This window comes from Orcinus orca, chromosome 5, assembly GCF_937001465.1.
Source record: "Orcinus orca chromosome 5, mOrcOrc1.1, whole genome shotgun sequence".
Taxonomy (NCBI): domain Eukaryota; kingdom Metazoa; phylum Chordata; class Mammalia; order Artiodactyla; family Delphinidae; genus Orcinus; species Orcinus orca.
In genome coordinates, this window is record NC_064563.1 from 87,520,392 (window position 1) to 87,546,920 (window position 26,529).

The 26,529-nt window shown below is 42.0% G+C and overlaps 1 protein-coding gene across 1 annotated transcript in view; it reads right to left on the reverse strand.

Moving 5' to 3' along the window:
* GAP43 (growth associated protein 43) overlaps positions 1 to 26,529 on the reverse strand; it is a 92,847-nt gene that overhangs the window by 42,393 nt on the left and 23,925 nt on the right. The window lies entirely within an intron of this gene.

Here is a 26,529-nt window from a genome sequence, read left to right on the forward strand (position 1 = left end):
CATACTGAATGACTTATTCTGTGCCAGGCTCCATACTTGGAGTTAAGAAATCAGCAATACCCTGGAAATTCACACCAAGCCCCCTCTCTTTCTGATGAAGAATTTAGGAGAGAACACATTAGTTTCTGGGAAAAATTAATGTCCTTCTGGCCTTCCAGAATCACTGGCATTATTTTATATGTCTTTCTTCCCCCAACTCAATGTCTCTCCTTTGCTAAACTTAAATCAGCCTTTTTGTGGATGTACTTTGACAACTCAAGTCCACCCAGCCTAGGTTTTCATCAGTGACCTCTGAAAGATATTGGTTTTCCAGGGTTTCTGAAAGGGTCCCTGTGAAAAATTTATGATTTAAAAAAATATTGTGGAAAAGCCTATTTGTTTCCCCAAGATTTCAGGTCTCATCAGGAAACCAGTAGGTTCGGGGCAAAGAATATGGTTCAGGTTTAAACAGCAAATTCCATCAGGGTCTTGTGCAAAATGCAGATGAGTTCCAGGGCTTTGAGGGGTTTGTTCAGGATGTGACAAGTCAGAATGCTGGTCACAAAATGACGTCTGCTTTCCTCTGTGTGTGGTCCAACATCAGTAATGAACATACCAGGCCTTCAAAATTTGAATTCAGAAAATGGTCATTATTCCCGAGTTTTAAAAAAAGAGTGGAAAACACTGCTTCCGCTTTTGAAAGAGTGGCATATATTCACTAAATCACAATTTCTTATTCCCAAAGCAATTTAAACTTAAAATTAGTTTTATATTATCATCAACAGAGCCATCCTAGCACTGAAGGCAAGAGACTAGAATACAAAATTTTTACCATTTGATCATGTTACAACGTAACATAGGCTGCAAATAACTTTTTTCCACATGGAAATTAAATCACAGGATAGGAATAGAAGGTATAGTCATGAAAAGAAATGCCTAGGCAAGTACTCAGAATTCTATATAGCTCCGTTGCCCACTATGGTGCCCCAGTGTGGTCACTTATAGTCCCCATATAGCCATTATATTAGTTTCAGGTATACAACACAGCAATTCAACATTTGTATATATTGCAACAATAAGTCTGGTTAACTTCTGAGAACACTGTCTTAGCAATAGGGAAATACAGCAGTGAACAATGCAGCAAAAGACCAATAATTAAAGAATGCTTCTCATGTACCAAGTCCTCTGCTTGGCCCCAGTCTCGACCTTGGCCTGACCTTGGCTTTTGCTCCAGTTTAGGATGCAAATCACAGCAGGCCAACACAAGGCATGCTTTCCACCTGTCATACAAGCTCTGCCCGAGGGACCCAGATCCTGTTCATCATGATGTAGACCTGTCTGACATTCTTTGGACAAGCATATGGGCCTGTATTGCTTAGGTCCATCAACATGCTAGTGAGTATACAAAGGTATTTTTGAAAATAAGCTGCATGTGAGAGTAAAAGCAGGATTAATAAATTTCCAGTAAAACTCAAGGCAAGTTTCTCTTCTTCCTCAGTTAATGGTGTATGTATCCATACAAAAAGTGAAGGAGTGCATGAAAGCGCTTTGGAAGGGCCCATTCTGCTGCCTCTTCCCAGTGCCATGCTGCCACACTGCTCAGTGCTCTGATGCACTACCACCTTCCCGCTCTCCTACTGCTCTCGATGACTCCTACTGGGATGCACACAACACGATCTGGGGCATGGGAGCAGCTGTCCCTGCCAGGAGCTCTCTGCTCAGAGGTGGCAGCATAACCCTCTTAAATTAATAGTTGTGAATGGAGCATGCAGCCAAGATGTTGTTAATTTATTTTACTCTATCTTGCATTTTCTGAATGAGGCACCATCTTCCATGATAGGACATCTGTACTTGGGCCTTGATGCGCAGTGGTTCTTTAATACAAATACTGCTCCTTGTGAAGGTAAACAAACGAATTCTTTCAGAGTAGGCAAGTGGACAGAAAAAACCCTCTGGTGACTCAAGAAAGCTACATCACCCTTTTCTCTTTAAGAACACAGAGAAAAGGAGATGAAACTTAAAACGCTAGAAAACATAAAAAGAAGGAAGCCAAGAGTCTGAATGACATAAAGAAGATACTTTACAAGGATAAAGGAAGAGCCCCTCTAAGTTCTTTACACCTCCAACTCCAATCTCTCTCTCTCTCTCTCTCTCTCTCTCTCTCTCTCTCGCTCGCTCGCTCGCTCTCGCTCTCGCTCTCTCTCTCTCAATTTCTCAGATCATCTGCCACTGTAACTTTCCACGTGATCAGGACTTAAGCTTCTGTGCACAGCCTCTATGTTGAAATGACTATTTAGAAAGGCTCAGACTAGACTTGGGTGCCGAGATTGTGGGATCAGTCTCACCTGAAAAATCCGAGAGTATAAGGGACACAAGACAGAAAGGTGTGGGCAGGAAGGGAGAGAATGTGAAAAACCATAGTTAGGAGAGAAGTGAGACAATCCTGCAAGAACTGGGTACCCAAGTAGGTGGTCAAAGTACCCCCACAGGCATGCAGCTTCTCCAGGAGGAATTGCTGGGCCACTTAATATTATTAGAGATTTAGGGGAACTGGATTTTAGAAATTGGTTGGAAATAGACAACTAATACAAATTGTACAGATAGTCAGAGGGAAAGAGACAGAGACAAAGAGGGAAGGGGACGAGAAGGGAAGAGAAGGAAGGAAGGGGAGAAGGGGAGTGGGAAGGAAGGGAAGGGAGGGAGGAAACCAGCCTAAGATGAGGTGATTGAACAGAGGCATCCAGAAATAAGAATATTTTAAGTGAAAACTGGGTCTTAGGCCAGACAATTCTGGATGTGTTTGTCTTTCTTTTGTACCTGTAATTAATTCCATAAATATGGCTTAAACTATAGGTTATTTTCTGGTAAAATTCCTTTCACAGTGCTAGAGGTAATTGCATTGGGAGTGTATTTTGCTGAGAGAGGTGACAATAATAAAGAGAACATTTCCCAAGACTGGCTGTGGGGGAACCCCAAGATGTCAGGCTACATAGACCTTTTCCCAACTGGAAATAGAAGAGCTTGCCTAAAACAAAGAGCATGTGAGCCCAGAGAAACTGGAGATTACTCACTACATTCAGCACAACCCTTTCAGCTTCTAAAAGGGAAAAACTGTGCCCTGAAAAGTTGTCACTTGTTTCACTTGATAGCATGAGTGAATCAGTCAGTGGCCCCACTTGTATTTGAACTCAGGTCTTCTCCCCTCCCACCCAACCCCAAGTCCAATTTTATTGTGACCCAGAACAACTTAGTCTTTCTTGTAGCCGATTGTGCATAAAGCATCATGTCAACATCCTGATTCATCCATTCATTTAGCAATACTGAGTGCCTATGCGGGTACCACAGACACACTAGTGAGCAGACAGAGACTGTATCTATCCACACAGGACTCTTTTTAAAATACAGTTAAAAAAACTAAGCTCATAGTATTTAACAATCAATAATTCCCCAGGAATTCAAGGAGACACCCGACATTACACCTGTCTATAAAGCAAGGCCAATAGTCCAAATATGTCAGTTAGAGATGGAGGAAGTCCAGAAAAAAGGGGATTCTGGTACTTAATGGCTAAAAAGAGTTAGTTCATAGTCTCATAAAAATAGATTTATTTTTTAAACTCAGCGTTGCCACAAACAAGCTTTGTGCTGAGCTCTGATAAAATTCTTTCATTTTTACATGGAATTGTTGCTATCCATGAATTAACTAATGTGGACATGCCAATGCAGTTCCTTACGTGTAGGAAGAGGATCATTATTAGTTGCCATACTTTTTTTTCCCAGGAATCTTCATTGCTATAGTTTAGAATTTTTACTGATTAATTTGTTCAGGAACCCTGTAATTTATGAAGTCTTAAAGGAAACAAAGTATGGGAAATGTTAACTGTTCAACCAAGGCTAAAACCTTGGATGAATATTGGTTTGAAGAAGATGAAGGGTACCATTCTACTAAGTTGCTGGGATCTGGTCAAATTTTAAAGTCCATTAGGTGAAAGGGCAATACTTTTCATCAACATTTAAGAATCACAGATAAGAAAGCCAAATGTAAGAAGTACTATTTCATACCCAACATTGTTGCTCTGGTTAATAGTTTCCTTTTCCTCTTGGGGGAGGAGAGAGTGAACAAATTAGGATTCAGTCTAAGATGTCCAAAATTTGCATTTATTATGTTCCAAAAGAGCTTTAGGCAAAAAAATCTATAAATGCCTAACTTTCAGGACTTAAAATAGCGTCATCCATTCATCTGGGACACTTCAATTCATTTAACTATTTCTAATTATCATAGGACTACTTCAACCTCCCAAGCACAGAAAAATGTGGCCCTGAATCTATTTCTGCTAGCTCTAAACACTACGATGATAATACTTCAAATTTTCTCTGAAACAGGATTGAATTTTAAATGCTTTTAAAAATCATTAGTGTGCACCAGTTCTTCTTTCTAAGAACATCTTTAGTAAACCAAAATATTTTCAATTTGATTGAGCAAAAGATATTTCCGAGAAGCAAAATTGAAAGGCCAGGGATATCAGAACCAGAATAAAGTGTGGGTGGATATTTACAAATCTAACAAATACCTACTTATGGCTCACTCTAGTTTTTATTAATAATTTAGTGAGGTGAAATTCACATAAGAAAATTTCACTCTATTTTTCAGCTTAGTTGGCTTTGAGCACAGTTGAAAGCATATACTTTAGGAGAAATGTCCAAGTATTAAAGAAGCTCCCAGTGGAGCTTCTGTACCTGCTTTGAATCTAGTCAAAGATCAGAAGTCCAGAGAACTGCCCCTTATGGAGGAGCCAAAGGAGGATGCGCAAACCTTCTCCAGTTCTGTAGTGGAAGTGTCTTCAGGTTTCTGGGCAGTTCTAGGGAAGAAGGTGTCATTTAAAAGATGAATAGGCACAGCTGGGATACAGGGGTCCCTTAACACTCAATATGGCTCGAAAATCCAACTAAGAGAGTGAGGGGATGGGGGGCAGGATGCAAGTAGGTATAATGAAACAGTTGTGCATTTGCCAGCAATGGCCACCATTTTTTTAACTCTGATTTTCAGTCCAGTGAAGAGTCTTCTTTTAGTTCCTGGGCAGGTGGGAGCACTGACATATGACAACTGAGCAATTCTCCAGGGGAACGTGAGACATCAAGAGTGACTTTGCAAATCCTGGCACAGTGGTAGCGAGGGGATTCTCTTTTCCACTTCAGACGAAGTGTGCAGCATAATGCTGCAGCTCCACAGTCCTAATTAAGTGGGTAAGAAATGCTCATTGATTGGCTGACTATATAGAAAACCAAATATCCCACATTGGAAACTGGAATAGTAATGTGAACTTTTCAGAAAATAGCTGGTGATCAAAAGATGGGTCTTCAGCTCACTTTCATATATTATTTATTTAACATGTACAGCCCAGCTACTTCCTAAAGAATATGAAGTGGCATATTCAACCCAGTATAAAGTACTACTGGCGGAGAACTCAGTTTCCATTCAAAAGACTTATCTTTTATTTTATTCTGTATATGTAGAACTCTAGCTGTCCCACAAAGATGGAGATGAGGCAAAGAGCATATTATCATTGGCACCTTCTAACAGACAGAAGTCGGCAAATGAAACACTTTGTCTATTTCATTCATAGCTGAATCTCCAATTTCTAGAATGGTGTCTGGCATATAGCAGATGCTCAATTAATATTTGTTGAATGAATCCAAAATTTGAACCTCTCAATGAGTGCCATTTCAGAAAGATGATGATAGGCAAGTTAATATGGGATTCCATTTTGTCAACTTTTAATACCCTTCATTTCCCAGTGATGGACTTCAAGAGCATCTGTCTAAGACAGGTATATGTTTCCCCAACACCTAACTGAGGAACTGACTTCATGCAGTGAGGTTGAACAAAGAAGCCAATTATGGAAATAAAGGTACAGGAGTCAGACAAGGAGAGAAGGCACAAAATGACATTGATAATAATAATTTTAAAAGCACTTGGAAATAAATCTAAGATATAACAACTGACATTCATTTTCTCCATGCGTTGTCTGGAATCATAGCAATCAAATTATTTTTCAAATATATATCTCTGCTTCTTCATAAGTTAAAGAGGTGAAAATATTCATAGAGGATTGTTGGAGACTCTCTCCTTCCCTCTGTTTAGAGTTGATCTGTATAATGAGCCCCATGTCCTAAGGTTGTAGGCTGGAGATGACTAGTCCCTTAGATATTCAAGGAAGGAAGCCCCTCTTCCTCAGATGGGGGCTGGGGAGATGCACATACTTATGAGATGAGGCACATACTTATGCTGGTCTATCTCTCAGGACTCATGCTAGACAGAATAATTTGACTAAACTCTTTCAGAAAAGCTTTAGGTATGGCAAACAGAGATATAAGTCACCTAACTGAACAAAGGGTCAAAATCAGTGATGCCTAAGCAAATACCTGCTGAGAGTCAACTCTGAAAGGAAGGGGCTCGACCGTTGAGCAGCAAAAGCAGACCCCCTGATGAGAGTTGCTGATTGTAGTTCACTACCTCTGCTAGTGTTCACTACGGTTACTAGTGTTCACTACCTCAACAAGTCGTTCACTACCTCTTAAGTGGCACACTGGAAGGAGGGAGAGGTGGACAAGGTGAGGGGATACTAAACCTTGCTCTGGGAGAGGTCTCGGTGCCTACAGCGGCCACTGAGCTGGGAACAAGATAGAGGGACTCCCTATCAGGCTGCTGAAGAAGCTGGACTCACACACCAGACTATGAGAGGGACTGTGAGGCTTTTGCTAACAACTGGGGAAAGACAAGAGAAGAGCAGGCAGCCAGTACATCTGGGAAAAGATAGAAAAGCCGCCTAACCAGCAGACAGCCCATTGTACCACCATCACAGGGGAATTCCACCCAGTTGAGCATTCCCCACAGCAAACCACACCCCAAGCTGCTGGAGAAGGTGCTCAGAGCCAACCAGCAGGAAGAGAAGGCCCAGGTAACTCTGCCAAAAACTGCCTTCCTTTCAGGTATGATGCCACAAAATGTCTCTGGTTGGGTGTTCAGGAATATAAAACATGATGAGATAAATATTTAATTAAATTGCTATTTCTTCCTGCTCTACTGAATAGTGATTATTGATTTATTTTTTCTTATTTAAACCTTTTTCATTATGAAATGTAATTTATTACATTCTAAGTCAGCAGTACCTGATACATTTTGTTCAGTGAACAAGTGAGTGAGAGAGACATTCCTCATCCGCTCTACTATATGCCTTTCTCCAAATATTGTCACTGTTGGTCTGTTTATCTTGTTTCTCCTTCTCTGTGCTTATATTCTCCTGACTTATATTTGTATTTCATTTTTAACTGACTCTTCCCCTGGACTATAAACTCTCTGGAAGCAGGACCTTGTCGGTTTTGTACAATCCTCAAAGCCTTGGTGGCTAAAACAGTGCTGGCACATGGCTGATGCTCCAGAAATATTTATTTGGAGCTGTTGTTAAGTAACTATGTGCCGTGTTATGTTAGTGATCAGAGAGCATGTAAATGGGCAGTACACAGCCAACTGGCTGGGTATTAGTGCTTCTCTCTGGGAAACTAATGCTCTGGGCCTTCGTCAAACTGTTCTCCAGCAGCCATATCCCTCTCTCTTACTTTTTTTTTTTTTTTTTTTTTTTTGCGGTACGCGGGCCTCTCACTGTTGTGGCCTCTCCCGTTGCGGAGCACAGGCTCCGGACGCGCAGGCTCAGCGGCCACGGCTCACGGGCCCAGCCGCTCCGCAGCATGTGGGATCTTCCCGGACCGGGGCACGAACACGCGTCCCCTGCATCGGCAGGCGGACTCTCAACCACTGCGCCACCAGGGAAGCCCCCGCCTCTTACTTTTATAATGAGTATACCACATATAAGTTAGTATTTCAGTTCAGTTCTCATCATAACCATGTGAGGAACACATCACTGTGCCTGTTTTATAATCGAGGTAAATTAGGAAACAGAAAGGAGCTCAGTGTGATCCAGCTTCTAAAGACCAGGCCTGCCCTCAAGCCCACTCCTTGTTTAGTGCTTTTTAAAATAGATTGTAGGAAGCCAATATTCCCTGGTGGGTAAGAACATGGGCTGTAGAGTTAGATATGTATAGGTTCAAATCACTGCTCTGCCACTTAATTACCAGCTCTTGACCTTGGGCAAGATAACTTCAGTTTCTTTATCTGTAAGATGGGGGAGTAACAGGGCTATCTCACTGGATTGTTGTGAGGATTATATGAGTTAATGTATATAAAGTACTTAGCACAGTCCCTGACATACTTTACGTGCTCAAAAAGGGACAGCTAATTTTCTCATCATAATCATTGTCATCATCACTCTCATCTCAGAGTAATTTCTACATTACCATTACTGAGTCCACGAGAACTTATTCATCCTCAGAGAGATAAGCAAAAAACCATCTAAAGTATGCCACATACTCAATCTAGTTCTTCCCTGTCCTTGGGAAGGGGGCAGATCTGTTTACATTGTCAAGGATAAATCCCACTCTTCTACCACCTAACACACACCAACCCTCTCTAATCTTATCCATGTCTAAACCTCTACCTGGTCCAGCAACTTGGTGATGGAAATTCACTTAGACTAGAAGTCTGTTCGTTCTCAAAATATATACCTTTTACCTGACATCCCTCATCCCACAAAAAAAAATCTCATATAGCTACTATGTCATATTTCTATCTCACCATCTGGGTATATCCCCTCCACATTCAAGAAAACAACTGCCCTGCAGGTTCTGAGAGCTCCTCTATTTACACATCATTGGTAAAAGCTGTGGATGCAGATGCCAGACACTTTGTGGGGAATTAGCTTAGGAGCATGTGGCCCTGAGGAAAGAGGGACATCGAGATTTGGGATTTCCAGCTCTACCCAGTGTACCCCCATTGGCTAGTTAGTGAAGCCCCTCCAAGTGTCAGTGTACGTAATATGCAGGGGGGTGCATAACATGTCATCAGAGCGCACGTCATCATGAAGCCTAGCTGATGGGAGCTGGAGAACTCGAGACGCCATTTGCTTTAAAAAAAATGACAGTAACTTGAATTTTTATATTCCAGGTTATGAAGTACTTTCCACCTCATAAAAAAGTTCCTCGAGGAATTACAATGAAGTAGGCTGAGCAAGTGTGCTATCCCCTTTGTAAAATGAAGAAACCAAATCCCGGATTGATGGAAGGCCCCACAAATGCTAGAACAGGTCTTAAACCTAGGCCTCCAATCTCCCTACATTTTAAGGAACCTAACAGAGAATTCAGTCTAAGAATTGAACACTAAACACTCAGAAAAAGAAAAAAGTGTCACCGAATATGTAGCAATCCTAATATCAGTACTGAGACTAGTTGAATTACTTTTTAATGAACAGAATTGGTCTATATTTCTGATCTTATAACAGAGGCGGCTCCAGAATCTCTATATAGGAGGAATCAGGGGCAGGAACATGTTTGAAAAGGGGAACTAGGTGATTTTTCTTGGAATTGCACTGGCACAGCAAGCGTATTTCTTTGTACAATATGCTTATATCTAGGAGGTGGGATGATTTTGCAGAGACATTGCTATCTGTCAACAATAGTTTGCAGATGCCTTAATGGTCTGTATCAATCACCAGGTAAGTGATTGCACATTTAGAACAGTACCTGAGAAATCTAAAGAAAAAAAGAGCAGGTATGTTTTCTTTCTGATTCTACAAGATATGTTGTTTTATTTTTCCGTGCGTGGAAAAAACAATTGAATGTTTTTGGTGGAAAGAGGTGAGGATGTCAGGTAAATGGCGCACAGTTTCAAGAAAAATAGACTTATTTCCATTTTAACTGGATTTCGATCCCCAAGCTGTTGGATAGTTGAAGGGCAAATACACAAAACCCTAGAAAAATCTGTAAATCATACCTGAGTCTAAATTTGCTAATGTTGTTATTCTTGTCATTCTTCTTTTCTTGCCTCTCCCTTTGTTTTTGGCATCAAATTCTCTCTAAGTCATCGGGCACTGACATTCATTGATTACATGGTTTGGCATAACTTTTGGCTCAAACAATTTGAGCTCAAATTCTGGTTCAGCCATGGCTCAAATGTGTGACCTGGAATAAATTTCTTAATTTCTTTAGAATTCGGCTTCTTCATCCCTCATACTGGGATACTAATACTTACTGTGCAGAATTTCTTGAGGATGAAAGAAAATAGTATTTTTAAAATGCCTGGTATTTAAGAACTCAACAAATAATTGCCTAGAAGAAGACAATACAAGTGAAGTGAAAATTGCTGCCTTCTGGAGACTAGGGATTGGGTGAATTATTTGATAAATATTTTATGGTTTTCTATCTCTGATAGCTTATGGAGGAATTTTTCAGGACTATGCATATTTCATAAAAATAATAAATGATCTCCTAAAGAAACCTCTTTAAAGGTACTATAAAGTACCCTCAGGTCCTTGCAGAAAATAATTCTAATAATAAATTGAAAAATTATATAGTACTATGTGCCAACTACAAATAGATTTATTAAATTTAATTCTAGTGAAGCTATGCAATGGGTACTATTATTTTACAGGTGAAGGGGCTTAGGCACAAGGACATTAAATAACTAAATCACACAGCTAGTAAGTAGCAGAGCCAGGATTTGAACTCAGGTTGCACGTGAGGTAAGATGACCCTAGGAAGACAGGGCTGGTCTGCTCTCTGCAGACATTTTCTCCAGGCTCCCAGGCAGGGTGAAAAGTGGAGTGCAGGCTGGGAGAATCCAGAGCATGACTTTGTCACTGCCAGTGCCTGCCAAGGCTGAGCTAGTTACCAGTGTCTAAAAGACAGCTTCAGAGCTGTCACCCCAATTTCATCTTCCCCTGTCAAAATCTCTTTACAGTAGAAAAGTACAAATACATTTTCAAAGCAGGGACTGTGGTATCATGACCTCATCACCCAGGCGATGCTGTGACTCATTTTCCTTGTGAAGATCTTGACAAGGAAGATTCACACTTGAGACGTTGAGAACAGCCTAGAGACCAGGTTTGCTATTAATTCTGAAAGCAGGAGCAAGAAAATATAAGAGAGCAGAGAAAGCAATACTGGGGGAAGTGTGGGGGGAGGGCTTCAGGTCAGGAATCATGACTATCTAATTAAATGAGAAAAGCAGATGAATAAACTGGAGTCACTCTTATGCTTATCAGAGGGAAGGGGCTGAGCAGGTGGTAAAGATTTATTCCCGAGGCTGAGGATTTAAATCCAGCCAGAGTTCCTGAATTAAACATTGCCTTTTTCTTAAACCAAGTATCCCTGTTACTTGACTCACAATTGTACTGAGGCAGATAGGGAAATCTATCTAGAACTGTTCCATGGACGTCATACTTGTTGCTCTGACTATATTCTCAAAAAATATCATACTGGGCTTCCCTGGTGGCGCAGTGGTTGAGAGTCCGCCTGCCAATGCAGGGGACGCGGGTTCGTGCCCCGGTCCGGGAAGATCCCACATGCCGCGGAGCGGCTGGGCCCGTGAGCCATGGCCTCTGCGCCTGCGCGTCCGGAGCCTGTGCTCCGCTACGGGAGAGGCCACAGCAGTGAGAGGCCCGCGTACCGCAAAAAAAAAAAAAGAAAAAAAAAAAGAAAAAAATCATACTATTTATGCCACACAGCTCCTTGCAGGAGTTTAGTGACGGTGTTCATCATGGCACAGAGAACCGGCTTTGTGGTTCTGCAGGGGGAAAACACTGCACCCTTTGAAGCCATCAAAGAGAGAAAATTCCCTCTTATCTGTTTTTGAAACTAGGTAAGCAGATTCTCCAACTTCTGGATTAATCCAGATGAACTTACCTTCCAAGGATTTATGATAACCTGATCTTTGAGCCAGAACAATTAGGCTGGGTAATTGGGTAAAATTAAGGAGATATTAAGTCTGATTCTGAGGTCTTAAAGTCAATGAAAATTCCTTTCCTTTCTTCTTGATGCAGAGACAACTATGAGATGTGCCATAACCCTCTATGACCCAAAGAGCCACACAGAACACCAAGTTCGTGCCCGGCACTGTGAAACTCCAACGGGGGGCTTTACAGACGTGTAGTAACATGGGGAAGCCCTGTCCTGAACTCCAGAGTTCCAGGAAGGTAGGATGATGCAACCACTCTTCCCACAATTCTGATTTACTGATCAGAAATCAATGATACTCCTACATCAGCTCAGGACTAGACCCAAGACTAAGATTAAAGATTCCCGGGGCTATTCAGTAGCTATCTCTCCCTTTGGTTGGGGCAACTTGATGGCTCTAGGTTAGAATAATTCCCTAGCTTCTCCCAAAGCTGAAGTCATAGCAAAAGTCATATCAAACCCTGGTACCTGCCTGGTACCTCTGCAGCCTCTAGTAAGTGGGTGCACATCAGCCTGGCTGTGCAGCCCAGAAACATACAACAGAAGGTTTAAATCACTGTGGAGAATCAAGGTAATAACGGCATAGCGGGTGGCAGCAGCGGAGTGGGTGTACAGGAAAGACATAGACAAAGATTCTCCTTTTACCAAATGTCTGAAATTCCACCTTGGAACATTATTCCCTTATTTTAAGGTTTAAAACAGACACTGAAAGCTAACACTATAGAAGCTCTCTTAATTGGTCTGTCTTCCACTCTATGCTACATAATTGTATGAGACTGAGCTAAAATAGAGTTATGGTTTCATCATAATGTGGTCTCCCCCTCCCCCTAAAAAAATCTTTAAATATTTCCACTGTTTAGCAAGCTAAGAATATATGCATTGCTTCAGCATTTGAGAAATTCATGGAATGGACCCAGGCTGTCCTTCCTGCTTCTCTCATGAGCACACTCGTTACTTTAGCTAAGTAGTTCCACACGCTGCACACTGAACACACTCCTCACTCCAAAAGTCTGTGACCTCACTTACAATTTGGCCCTCCACAGACATCTTTCCTTCTTGCATTTCTGCTGAAACCCCACACACCCTTCATCACTCTGTTTGTGAAAGTAGGTAAGCAAATTCTTACCAATCCTTACCTCGTTGGCTGGAGAGTTTTCTTGCATCCTCCTAAATGGGCAGTCCAGAGATCAGCAAACTTTTTTTGCAAACGGCCAGGTAGTAAATATTTTTGGCTTTCTGAGCCATAAGGTTTCGGTCACAACCACTCAAGTCTGTCACTGTGGCAAAAATAAGCTATAGCTGCTACCTCAATGGATGAGCATGGCTGTGTTCCAATAAAACTTTATTTATGGACAGTGAAATTTAAATTTTACATAATTGTAAGGGATCATGAAATATCATTACTCTTGATTTTTTTGTCAGCCATTAAAAAATGTAAAAGCCATTCTTAGCCTGAAGGGGTACTTTGCCAATTTCTGGGGCAGGGTTTACCTTTATGTTAAACTCCTCAGGCGGCTCACTAAAAACTGCTTTTCTCTCCTTGAGTTGTGACTTTTTTGCATTGTAGTAATGGACGTACTTATTCTTCAAACTTTCCATTACTCTGTAAACTCTCTGAGGACAGGAATATTGTCATCTTAATAGAGGCTGTGATATTGTGATTTATAATAAAATAATATATTGATCTTCATCCCTATTTTTGACACAGAGCCCCTAAAGCCCTTGGAATTTCCTTTAATGAGAGCAATAAAGGTGTCTTTTGTTATATTAATGAGGTGACTGGGTGGGAAAACCAACCATGTGATTAGAGTGTTGGAACTTTCAGTCCCACCCTCTGACCTCCTGGGAGAAGAGAAGGGCTGGATGTTGAATCAATAACCAATGGCCAGTGGTTTCATCAATCATGCCTGTGCAATGAAGCCTCCATACAAAACCCAAAACAGGGTTTGGAGAGCTTCCAGGTTGGTGAACATGTGGAGATTTGGGGAGAAAGGCACGCTCAGAGCGTGGAAGCTCCTCACCCTTTCCCCATACCTTGCCCTAAGCATCTCTTCCATCTGGCTGTTCTTTAGTTATATCCTGTTATAATAAACCAGTGAACGAGTGAGTAAATGGGCTTCCTGAGTCCTGTGAGCCACTCTAGCAAATTAATCAAATCCAAGGAGGGGGTCATGGGAACCTCTGATTTATAGCCAGTCTGTCAGAGGTACAGGTAATAACGTGGATTTGCAATTGGCATCCTGAATTGGAGGGGGTCGTTGGAACCTCCAATTTGTAGCCAATCAGTTAGAAGCACAGGGAGCAACCAGGGCTTGTGACTGGTGTCTGAAGTGGAGAGTGTCTTGCGAGACTGAGCACTTCACTAGTGGAATCTGCTATCTCTGGGTAGATTGTGGTGGAATTGAGTTGAATTGTAGGACACCCAGCTGGTGTCTGGAGAATGGCTGATGGTGTGGGACACCTCCCCACCACCCCGCCACGTTGGATTTGGGTTCAGGACCGTAATTTGAGAGGCTAACATTTATTGATCACTTTGCTAAGGCACGGAGCTAAATGTTTTGCGTGGAAAATCTCATAACAAACGCATGAGGTAGGTATTATGATTGTTATAATGTATAAGTGGTATTATTATTTTTACAGGTGATAAAACGAATACTTGGGGAGGTTCCATATTTAATAAGTGTAGAGCTATGATTTAATTATTTAGGCAGTCAGAGCCCAGAGCTCACCTTCTCTATCACTCTACAGACTCCCTACCCCTGTTTCACACAGTAAGGCCTTAGTAAAAGTCTGGTGAATGTGTGTTATATTTTGGATTAAATTGTTTCTCTCCTGAGAACAGCTGAAGCTGATAGTAAGAAAGAGTGAAAAAAAGCTCACAGAGCAACTTAAAGAGCCACGGCAGAGCACCTCGGAGGCAGGCAAGCATCAGAGAAGTGAGAAGTGGGTGCCACTGAAGCTTGCCTGCGTTCGAAGGGTCTTGCCCTGTCGTTGCTCAGCTGTTTGCTCAACTCAGAGTGTGCACAGAGGCATTCAGACCTGAATCCCGGTATCACACGCAGCTGGAGAAGAAGTGCAGGACAGAAGCAACCCGTGGGGAAATGCACCGAGACCTGCTGAGCCCCAGGGGCCGGGCCATAGTTGTGAGCATGCAGCACGCCAGCTGCATTCCCAGAAGGAGAGAAATGAGCTGCAGCTGGGAGGCCACTTGTGCGAGAGAAAAAAAAAAAAAGGCTTTTTTAACCATCAGACTTGAGCAAGTTGCTTATGTGTGAAAGGTTTTGTTGGAAGCAAGTTAAATGGTGCTAAGTCACTAGACAAAAGATCGCATGCTCCGGCTCAAGATGCCTGTCTCTAGGGACTGTTTCTAACAGTCTCAGGTCTGGGTGAGGACAAAGCAGTGAAAGACATCCAGATTAGCTGAGGGAGCACAGTGACCTGGTAACACGAAAAACAAGGGCTCCTGAAATCCCCAGGGCTGTTCTATCAGTGAGAAAGGAAAGGCAAGGAGGAAAGATGCTGGCCACAGTTTTGCAGCTCAACACTTATGGAGTGGCTGCATCCGTACCTCCAAGAGCTGGACAGCAATGCGCTCTCACCCTGCCCCAGATCGTCAGGATCTGCATTTTCACAAATCTTTTGCACATCACAGTGTGAAATGTACTGGCCTGCCATGCTCAGACTAAACACACCTGTCCTGGAAGATCCACAGTTCCTTTTGAATATCTCTTCAAAAGAAAGTATGATTTCAGGGGCTTCCCTGGTGGCGCAGTGGTTGAGAGTCCGCCTGCCGATGCAGGTGACACGGGTTCGTGCCCCGGTCCGGGAAGATCCCACATGCCGTGGAGTGGCTGGGCCCGTGAGCCATGGCCGCTGAGCCTGCGCGTCCGGAGCCTGTGCTCCGCAACGGGAGAGGCCACGACAGTGAGAGGCCCGCATCCCAGAAAAAAAAAAAAAAAAAAGAAAGAAAGTATGATTTCAGAGGTGCCTGTATTATGAAATTCAGAGAAATAAGAAGTAGCAGGTAAACTAGCCAAAGCCCTGAATTTGCAATCAGGAGACTAGGGTTGTAAATCCAACAGGTCCTATCCCAACTGCAACCTCATGGAAGTCTTTTCGCTTCTCTGGGCCTCAGTTTCTGTGTCTGTACACTAAGGGAGTTGACTAGGAGATTCAAGACTCAGACATTCAAAGTATCAAAGTCCTAATTTTGTGCAAATGTATATATGTTCCATTTTTCTATTTCCCTAAATAAAGAAAGCATCAAAGCTGACTGTGACCTAATCCTACTCTGGTATGGACAGCGTCTCTCCCATACACTTTAACCTCTACTGTCACTTACCTTTTAAAATTAGTTATATAGTACATTGAACATATCATGAGACTAAGATCTTTCTCAAATATGCCACTCCCCAGAAAGAATCACCAAAGTGAGTGAGCACAGAATTTGTCTGCTGGCCAGAATCCTATACACCAAGACTCTTGATTCTGCATAGTTCAAAATGCCTTTACTTGTATGCTCTGCAAACTAGCAAATGACCCACCTTATTAGGAAAGCAGACACCATCTTCCTTTAAGCACCTAATTCCAACCCTCTCAGAATGCAAGAGCATGTCATTTATCAGTTAGCAAAAAGCTGTGCACCTTCCCCAAAGCCTTTGTATGAGAGAGCAAAGCCTTCTAAAGGAATGCCTTACTTGACATTTTTTAAAGCCAACTTGTCCGTCTTTATGGAAAATCTGAATAAAATCTACTGTCCTAGTTGGGGAGAAAAATAAAAACCAAGACTGCTAAAAATAAATAAATAAAATATGCAAATCACTCATCCCATGCCACAATTGGCTTCAACCTATTTAAACAAGAAAAAGAGGTCAGAACACAGGGAGAGAAAGCTCTAACTCCCATCAACTCCCTACCCTTATCGCTTGCAAACTGGGTGGATCTTCCTTCCTCTGCATCTCCTCAGTTCTCCCAGGTCAAGATAGAGCCAATCCTGCCCAGGGTGCTAGGTCAACAAACAGAAATTTAGATAATTTTCGTGTCCTTGCAAATGATGCGTTTGACCAGAAACAGTGTAACCAGTGAGCCAATCTGGGCTCTATACTTACTTCTTTGTTCCTTATTCTGTATTCTATAAAAGCATCCTGCCTTCTGTCCCGTTTTGCAGGTGTCTGGGCCCTTGAGACCAGAGACTGCTGGCTTCGTGAAGTGTTGAATAAAGTTTGCTTGTATCACCTATACTGTCTTCTTTCATCATTTTTAAACAATATTACCGAATGAACGGAAAATACATGCTGGTGCCATGTTTCCAGACTAAGAAAAAAAGCTCACCGCGGGGTAAATTTGGCCACACCTACACAAGTCATCTCACTTCCCATCTGCTCCATTTACCCTCCTTCCCCCCACGCCACCCAAAAGTAACTCATTTGCAATTGTCCGTGGAGCCTGTATTTCATCGTGGGAAATGGAAAGCTCAAATAAGGAAGCCTGCTTATCTTTTTTTTTTCAGTGATGAAGGATCATTGTCCCTGGCGCTGACCTTAGCTGATTTTCTCGCCTTTGTTGTACGCTAAAGACAAGGTATTCCTGTTTAGTTTCCAAAGGTCTTTTCCTGCCGATACATAGAAATCTTCCTGCCCGCTGCTCCGCGTCTTCCCACCGCCTGTCCTAGAGAAACAGGTGCCAACAGCCAGAGCAAAGCTAACGTGCTCCTTGTAGCCCCCAAGCAAGGGAAAACTGGGAGGGACAGGAGTGCGACTTGCAATTGACCCAGCTTTCTCTCCTCTGCCTTCCCACCCGCTGTGTAACCTTGAGGTGACAGGGGCTCGGTTCCTGGAAGCCCTGCGGCTGTGCCGCTGCCGGCTAGAGGTGGTGACGCCCGCGGACTGACGAGGGCGAAGGAGGGAGCCCGCGAATCACGCCCCCGCCGCTGCTCTGCTGCCGACAGGCCTGGGGCGCCGGCTTATGCTTTTGTTGTCCGAGCCGCTGAAAGAAGCAATTATCTCTAAACGAGAGTTTGTGGATGTTCGTTAAGATAAAACAAAACTCCCCGTGTTCCGGGGGCGCAGGAATTCTCCCCTGAGGTTTGGATCGTCGCAGGAGGGGCTCCCAGGGCGGCTCTCGGGGCGGCGGGTCGGAGCCACGCCTTGCGGTCCCCAGGGTCCCAGCGGCCGGGCCACAGCCGCAGCCGGGGATGAGGGCGTAGGGAGGGGCTGACGGGCGAGACAAAGGGATGAGGTCACCCTAAAGAGAGGCCGGAGGGAACGCCTAAAGGAGGCAGAAAATGAGTCGCGAAGAGGGACTGTGGGACGGAAACTGGAGTCAAAATGCAGGGGGAGGGGCCGGGAGACAAAGGCCGAGCGGCTTGCGGAGGAGAGACCTAGCTGTCAGTCGTCAGCTGTCTGCGCTTGACAGAAACCGCGGAGACACGAATCAGAACCTGTGCTGCTTAGGGTAAATAAGAAAGTTTGCTTAAACCCTTTCCGCTGCTTCCCAGAATGCTGTGCCACAAGCTCCCACGATTTGTGTCAGTTCTGTGAATGAGATAGATAGATAGATAGATAGATAGATAATAGATGATAGACAGATAGATGGTAAGATAGATAGATGATACATAGATATATAGATGATAGATGGATAGATAGATAATAGATGATAGATGATAAGATAGATGATACATAGATATATAGATGATAGATGGATGATAGATAATAGATAGGTAGATGATAGATGATAAGATAGATGATACGTAGATACATAGATGATAGATGGATGATAGACAGATAGATGGTAGATAGATGGATAGATAGATGGATGATACATAGATGATACATAGATAGATGATAGATATTAAGGCTGAGATGGTCTAAGAATGGGCTTCAAGTTTCCCTGAATCTGAAGTAATATGCCTTGTACTTTGTTTACATGATTATTTTGCTGTTGAATGTCCACAGGTTTTCTAAGAATGTCAGAGGTATCCAACACCCAAAAAAGGTTAAATGTTGCTAGGCTTTGGAAGCACTGTGGAAAAGGAAAAAAACAAAACAAAACAAAACAAACAAACAAACACCAAAAACCCAACAAGCTTACCTAAAATGCAGATGATATCAGAGGTGAGGAATTCTGTAACACCTCCTCTCTAGGTTAATCCGATTAATACCCGACATCTAGACAAGATAAACATTTTGAAGGCAGGAGGCCAAAGGCTAGTACGTTTTTATTTGAGGAAAGACTGAAGCCTGGATCATGAAAGACCAAGGGGCGGGTTGGAGGGAAAGCTGGGAGGCAGTCTTCCAGGTGTGGGCAGGTTCGTGGAGAAAAAGAAGTACTGGCTTCATGTATCTTTGGTTTTGTCTGGGCTGACACTGAGGCAAGTCACCAGAGGAGAAAGCCTGTACTTCACTACGTAAGAAGAATATTAACTAATACTCTAGGGACATTCTTGTGCCAGTTTAGCTTTCCCCCCCAGTCGTAAGTTCATTGAGGGCAGGGACTTTGTTGTGTTGGCCATGTCAACATCAGTTCCTAACATAGTTCATGGCACAGTGGGCACTCAGTAAATATTTGCGGAATGAATGAATGAATTACCAGGCGATGCACATATTCTTCTCCCTTTTTCCCAATAAACTGACCAGTAGCAAGAGGCCTGGGATCAATTTCGCCATCTGGTGGTAACTATTGAATTGACAAAATCTCTTACCCACTGTTCCTTTCTTCTGCCTGGGGTAGGGGTGGGGATGGGGGAGGGGCGACCGTACATCCAACAAGTTCTTCTCCTTAGACCTAAGCAACTCACCTCTCCTACACTTCCACTCAGGTCTTCACCTGCTCACACAAACCACTCATTTCCTCTTTAATGTCCTTTTTCTCAGTCTACCCCCTGCCCTGAGTTCACCTCCCCACAATGGTACTTCTCCTTTTGCCCAATGGGCATGGGAAATTTCCTTTTTATTCATCCCTCTTCTCATTCCTCTTGAGAATCCCAACATGATACAAAGTTACCTCATAAACAATAGTTTTGCTGTAATTTCCATTCTGGCTACTGTTGAATGGGGCTAGCATAACACCTACAGATCAGAAAAGGAAAGTTTTAAGGGTGTGTGTGTGTGAAATTAGATATAAAGAACTGGTTCTATTACATTCCCAAACCCAATATCATTATTGTTTTCTCCTATGTTTTCACTGCAAATGTACAGAATTCCAGCTACATTTGAGATCAACCTGAATTTTATAGACAGGTCTGGAAACATTAACACCATTTTATGTTATTTCTGTGGCAAAAGTGTCTTAAGTTTCAAGTTTATTTATTTTTGAAAAACAAGCCATTCGTAACTAAGAAATTGCTTGCTCTTCTAAGAAGCTGTTTTCTAAGAGGCTGTCCTACTAAGATACTAACACTTTCTGGGAAACAGGAAAGATGGATAATGTTTCCATTATTATAAAACTGAAGTTTAGGGTGGGCTAATGATTTTCTCCCAACCAAATTACAGATGAGCAGAAAAAGTGCTCATTCACCTAGACGAAGGATTTCCAACTTCAGCTTGTATATTTTACCACCAGGGTTCCTGTGTAAAGCAGATTCCATGACGCTGACTGAAGAAGCCTGGCATAGCACTACAGAGGGCCTGAAATGCATTTTAATAAGTACCCTAGTGGGCTTAGACCACAATAAGGATGATAAACTGAGCCACATTCCTGTTTGGGAATAGTTTCCTTGATTTTACTGAAAATGTTTATATCAAGCAACAGTCAGAATTTTCTATTCCTACCCCATTGCCTCCTGCTTTTAGAGACAGCTGGAGCTATCCCACACATATGACCAAGAATTCCTGTCTTAAATTTCAACATGCATAGACTCACTTAGCCCAACATGTGAGATCTAGGAGAAATCATCAAACCATGTTCTTTCATAGCCATGGAAACCAAGGCCTAGAGAGAGAGTGATGCAACCAGTGATAGAGCTGATGCTAGGCCTCCTCACCTCCTGTGTTTTCCTTTGAGTCCCTAGGGCCACAGAGAAAGAGAAGGCTGAAACTGGGACCAAGTAGATAGCTGAATTAGATCATTAGTGTCAAAAGGCACACTTTAGCCTAAGGCGCTTGGCAGGTCTCTTTATTATCAGTCCATTCTGGGCCTGAAAGATTCAGATTAGCAGACTAGATTGCTCCTCTGTTACATTTCAATCACAGACACCCAGTTTGGTGCTACTGGGTAGTTTATATGGTATCATGAAAAGCAGAAAATCATAGCCTGGAAAAAGAAGATTACACTTTTTTTGCCCCAGAGGCAAAATTCCAAAGTTAGGCATAATGTCATGGCATATTATTGTAAACAATGTAAATGCAAATTAACTTCCAATGTTTCATCACGATTACCCATTTATAGGATACATATTGTCTTCTGAAAAGTTTTGGTACATGTGAAGGCACAGATAGCCTTGGTTCAGGAGAAATCTCATCCTTTAGGCACACACTGGATCTCTGTATACCATTCTGCACATGATATATGACATAGATTAGATTTCATCTAATCCTTCTTGTTACATCCAAGGTAACATTGGCATTTAAAATAAGGAACCGGGCTTCCCTGGTGGCGCAGTGGTTGAGAGTCCACCTGTCGATGCAGGGGACATGGGTTCGTGCCCCAGTCTGGGAAGATCCCACATGCCACGGAGCGGCTGGGCCCATGAGCCATGGCCGCTGAGCCTGTGCGTCCAGAGCCTGTGCTCCGCAACGGGAGAGGCCACGACAGTGAGAGGCCCGCGTACCGCAAAGAAAAAAAAATAAATAAATAAATAAAATAAAATAAGGAACCATTGAATTCTAGTTTTCAGGAGAGGACCAGTGACCCCTGATCCCTGCCAGACCCTGCAGTGGTGAGTTTAAGAATATTTTGGTGTTCACAGGTCAAAGTACGATACCTTGATGCAATCTGACCTCACTGAAGTCTTGTTATAGGTAGGATGCAGAGACCTCAGGGGTGTGTGGAGCATCAGAGTTTTTCTCATTCGATTCTCTTCTCAATACCTATTTCTTGCCCGGAAAACTTTAGAATCAAAGACCTTCTTGGGCTATGGAGATGTGTCCAGTATCACTAGGAAGTTTTAAACGCATCAAATGATCTGCATCATTTTCTAGGTGCCCCTGGACTTTTCTGCTAGGTGTCGCACAGAAATCCCATATATTTGAATGTAAGCACATGCAGTTACAGACACTAAAGAGACCTCCGCACAGAATGTTACAGCTGCATTGCACTGTGTACATTTCTGGAAAGTGGACTTGGCATTATTTCCCCCCAAGAAACCACCAATTTCCACATCTGTTCTTTACATCAATGGATATAATTACCATGATGTTGTTTGTAGACACATGACCCTCTGAAGGGGCACTGGTTAAACATCTGTAAACAGGAATAAACATCATATTGTGTCTCTTTCTCAAGTAATGGGAGCAATTTTTGCTGGAGGAAAAAGAAAACCATCTTTTGTCCAGTCAACATTCAGCAGTATCTACCTTTCTGAGAGTGTGACACTGTTGAGATTGCTTTTGCCCCCAGGAAGGCAGATTTTGCTGAAGCACTCTTTTGACTTAGGAACGTAGTGATCAAATAAAATAGGGCTTTTAAAAAAAGACTGTGAGAGAGGTGTGCTGAAGTAGTATTGGGTTTGCCCGTCATTTTCTCAGATCGTCCTGGGAAGAGCTGGGCTCTTCAGTAAGGAGAGTTTATATTTCCTAAGTCTCTTTCTCCAGAGAAGAACTTTTCAGATAAACTCTTGTAATTTGCTGTTTCATCCTCTGTAGGTAGATAAGTGGACAAGTAGGGGAATTGCTTAGGGTCATACTAAAAATGAGTATAATAGTCAGTGTTTGAATAATTTTGTACTTTGCTCTGAGCACCAATTCTGTTTTGTACCTATGGTGGCCAACTGCTAAATTAAACTAAAACCATGGAATACATGAAATATAGACTATTTTACATCAGAGAAAATAACTTCAAGCTAATGAGAGGCAATTGAACTAAGTTTTCCAGCCTTAAGAATGGTAGAATCACTGCAGAAGCAATGCATAAATTCTTATATGCAGTGGATTTAGGGTAGAGGGAGGAATGGACAGGGAGAGATGGAGAGTGATATTTCCTCCCTACTATTGTTCTATATATTCTGAAAACTCTTCTTTAGGACTAATTTTTAAATTTCAAATGTTTAGTGGTTGGAAAGTGAGAAATCAATCTATTTTTTTCATGGGAAAGTATCTACAAAGTGGAAAGTAAATTGTTTTTCGTGGGAAAATTTATTAAATATGAACAGGGCAAAAAATGTTATTTTATAATATAATAGCAACATTTCCATTTGGGTAGAATTACCCAAACTCTAGGGCCAGTACAAATTCAGGGCTTCAAGGATAAGGCCCAGAGGAAGCAAGTCGCATATCTCTAAACAAGAGGTTTGAACTAGATGGTCTAGTTCTTTCCAGCTCATTAATTCCGAGAATCTGTAAACCTAGTCCTGGGAGATACAAAAGTTTAAGAAGTAGAGGTTACCCTTGGTAAACTAATGGCCTAAAACACAAAGTGAGAGCAGAAACTATTCCTCAAGTCTTTTTCTAACCTCTAACACTGAAAAAACTTCCTTATGTTTTGGTCAATAAAAATTAAGAAAATGCATATTCCCTGCTGTCAGTATTCTCCCAAATGAGGTGTAGACATCCAGTTTTTGATGTTTAGCTCAGCCTTACCTCTCATTTGGATATCTGCATAACCTAACCTAACTCTAGATTCTTCCATTTAACTCAAAATTTTTTTGACTTGTAGCTTGCTCTATCAGAGGTTCTGAATAGCAGGACACATTCAGTGCAAACATGTATAAGATTATACAGAACCCACTGTTAACACTGCTAGAGAAAATCTCTTATCAGTAAATTTATTAGCTGCCATTTTGTCTCAAGATTGTGGTCTGAACCACGATTACATCTTCATAGCTATTGATTTTCATCAAAATCTGTCAACTCTTTCAAAAATGACCACAATAAGAGAGGTATATGCAAAATATTAGCAACTTAGTTGAGACATCTTAACAATAAAAATCATTTATTGAATACTGGGTAGCAAGCAGAAATATAGAGATGTAAAAAATGCAACTCTTGCCCTCAAAATATTTATGATTTATGTATGGTAACAAGAAATAAAATTAAATAAATAACAAAGTAGCATAAATTCAGAGTTAAATGGGTGGTACAGCTAATATGTGCTTTAGAAATTAAGATGAGAAAATCATCACTGAGACTGGAAGAATTAACAGAAAGGGGAGAATTCAAAGGGGAAGATGGATTTTGGAGAAAGGTGATGAACTCAGTTTCAATTACAAACATTTGGAAGGGGGAATCCAACTAGAGATGTAAGAAGCATTTGAGTATAGGAAATACAAACCTGGGAGATATATTTATGGAGAGATGATAGTTGAAGCTATAAAGGTGGATGGGATTTCTGATGAAAATTAGAGGTAAAAGGTCAGAAAGACTAAGATCTTGTTCTGGGGAATATCTGCATTTAGAAGACGAAAACGGAAAGTTGATCTAGTGAAAGCCAGCCTAGACAAGGAGAGTAAGAATTGAAAAGGGCCAGCATAGGAGCCAAGAGAAGAGAGAATCAATGCCAGGAAGGGGTGTCCAGCAGAGTCCAGTGGGTGAAAATGTTAAGTGAACACCAAGAAAAGGACTTCGGAAATGGAAATGAAGAGGCCACTAGGGACCTCAGAGGGAGCAATTTTAGAACAGTGGGCGGGGGAGGGGGTGGGGGGGAGGTGTGGGAGTGGGGAGGACCAAGTAGAAGTGCTTAAGAAAAGCATGGCTTGGGTAAAAATGGAGAAAATTACTATACTCTTTTGAATATATCAGTATACTCGAAGAAAGAAATAGAGAAACTAAAACCTCCCATTTCTGCTTTGGTGAATAAAATGTAGAGAAAGGAAAGAAAAATATACAATTTACATATGAAATGAGCTTAGGGTATGCTTACTCTTGTTGACAGGGTCCAATTTAATGTTGTGGCATTCAATAGTCACCCCTTCTCACCCTAGGCAACTCATAGTAATTTTTTTTTTTCCAAACAAACAAAAATACCAACCAAACGAACAAACAAACAAAAAATTAATGAGATAATTTTCAACACCAAGCCTAACTTTTCAAACAAAATAAAAAGAAACAACAGCTCTTTTGTGTGTATGAGTGTGTATGTGTGTGTGTGCATGAGAGAGAGAGAGAAACTGAAACTTCACTTAGCAGGAAACCTAATGCTACAATTTACAGAACTCCATCACTTATGCCTATGCTTCCCTATTGTGGGCCTCCTGACATATGAGTCCCAAAGAATAAAAGGTACCGCAGTGTGGCAGAATTGGATTTTACTCTCTTCCACACTTTTTATTTCCCCTTTACTCTTTATGAGGAGTGAAGCTAGATTAAGAAACAATGTTTTTGATACATAACAATATATCAATGTAATGCTACAAGAGGTAGTCAAGTTTAGCAAGCAAATGTCAGTGAATCTTCTCCACGTGCAGCTTTTAAAGCTCTAGGGACCAAACGTCTGAAGCTTCTAATGCTGACCCTCTAGGACAGAACATGGCACAATGCACAGGACTGTAAAGATCTAACGTCCCATCTGAAGTCTAGGGGGGTAGGGGTGGAGGGGGGACATAAAAGTAGAAAATGTGGGTTGGGGGAAAAGAGAAAAGAAAGGGAGCCCAGAGAGAGATGGGGACACCCAGATGCCTACCTGAAGTAAGCTCTTAATGGACTGAATGGAAATTCAGTGGAAAAAATAACTGGTTTATATCATCTAAATTTCACGTGTGCACATGATCAGTATTGAGGCTTTCTTTTTGGTTATAGATATACCTTAATGCTTTCCCATTTATTGTGGATCTAACCAAGAACTCATGCAGGTTTATGCTGGTGTGAGTTTTATTCTCTTTCCCATGGAAGTACACCTAGTGAAAGGAACACTGTCAGGGATGTGAAGATTAAAATGGCCACAGGATGAGAGACGTTGGAGCTTCTTGCTAGCTTCCTAAATTAGACAGTGTTTTCAAGATAGTTCCACCTCCCAACAAGGCACTGGCTCCCAAATTTGCATGCAAAAGAATCATCAGAGGAGCTTGTAAATGACGTCTCTCCTCCAGGAAACTTCCTTTTTAAAAGCCTCTCTAGGTGATACACAGTCAGGTGATCCATAAACCACTGGGGAACATGCTGCTTAGTGTTGCTTAGTAAACTCCCCTGAAGGTGTTTGCTTCCCCATTTTTACTCTGAGCATCCGATCAAAGTTCTTCGCCTAGGAAAAAACGGGAGGGGGTTCAGAATTTTGGCAGGATCTCCTGCATATATACCACCCCAATTCAACAAACCTCTCATCCACTTCTGTTTCCTTTCTATTTCAAAGGGGTATCATTTTCCCACAGGGAACCCTCTTGAAATCTAAGAATTTGAACCCATCCCTTCACTGATGTGACATTTATTTCCTCCTTCAGCTTTTCAGTCTACCCTTCTCTATGCTTTCCTCCTTTTAACACAGGTCTCTCCCTAGCTTGAAAAAAACACCCTTTTCCTACAATCTCATTTCTCTTCCTCTGTTCAGTGCCAAAATTTTAAAATGCATGGCCTCTGCCAATTGTCTGCATTTCTTCCATCTCTATCCCTCCGAAGCCCCTGCTAT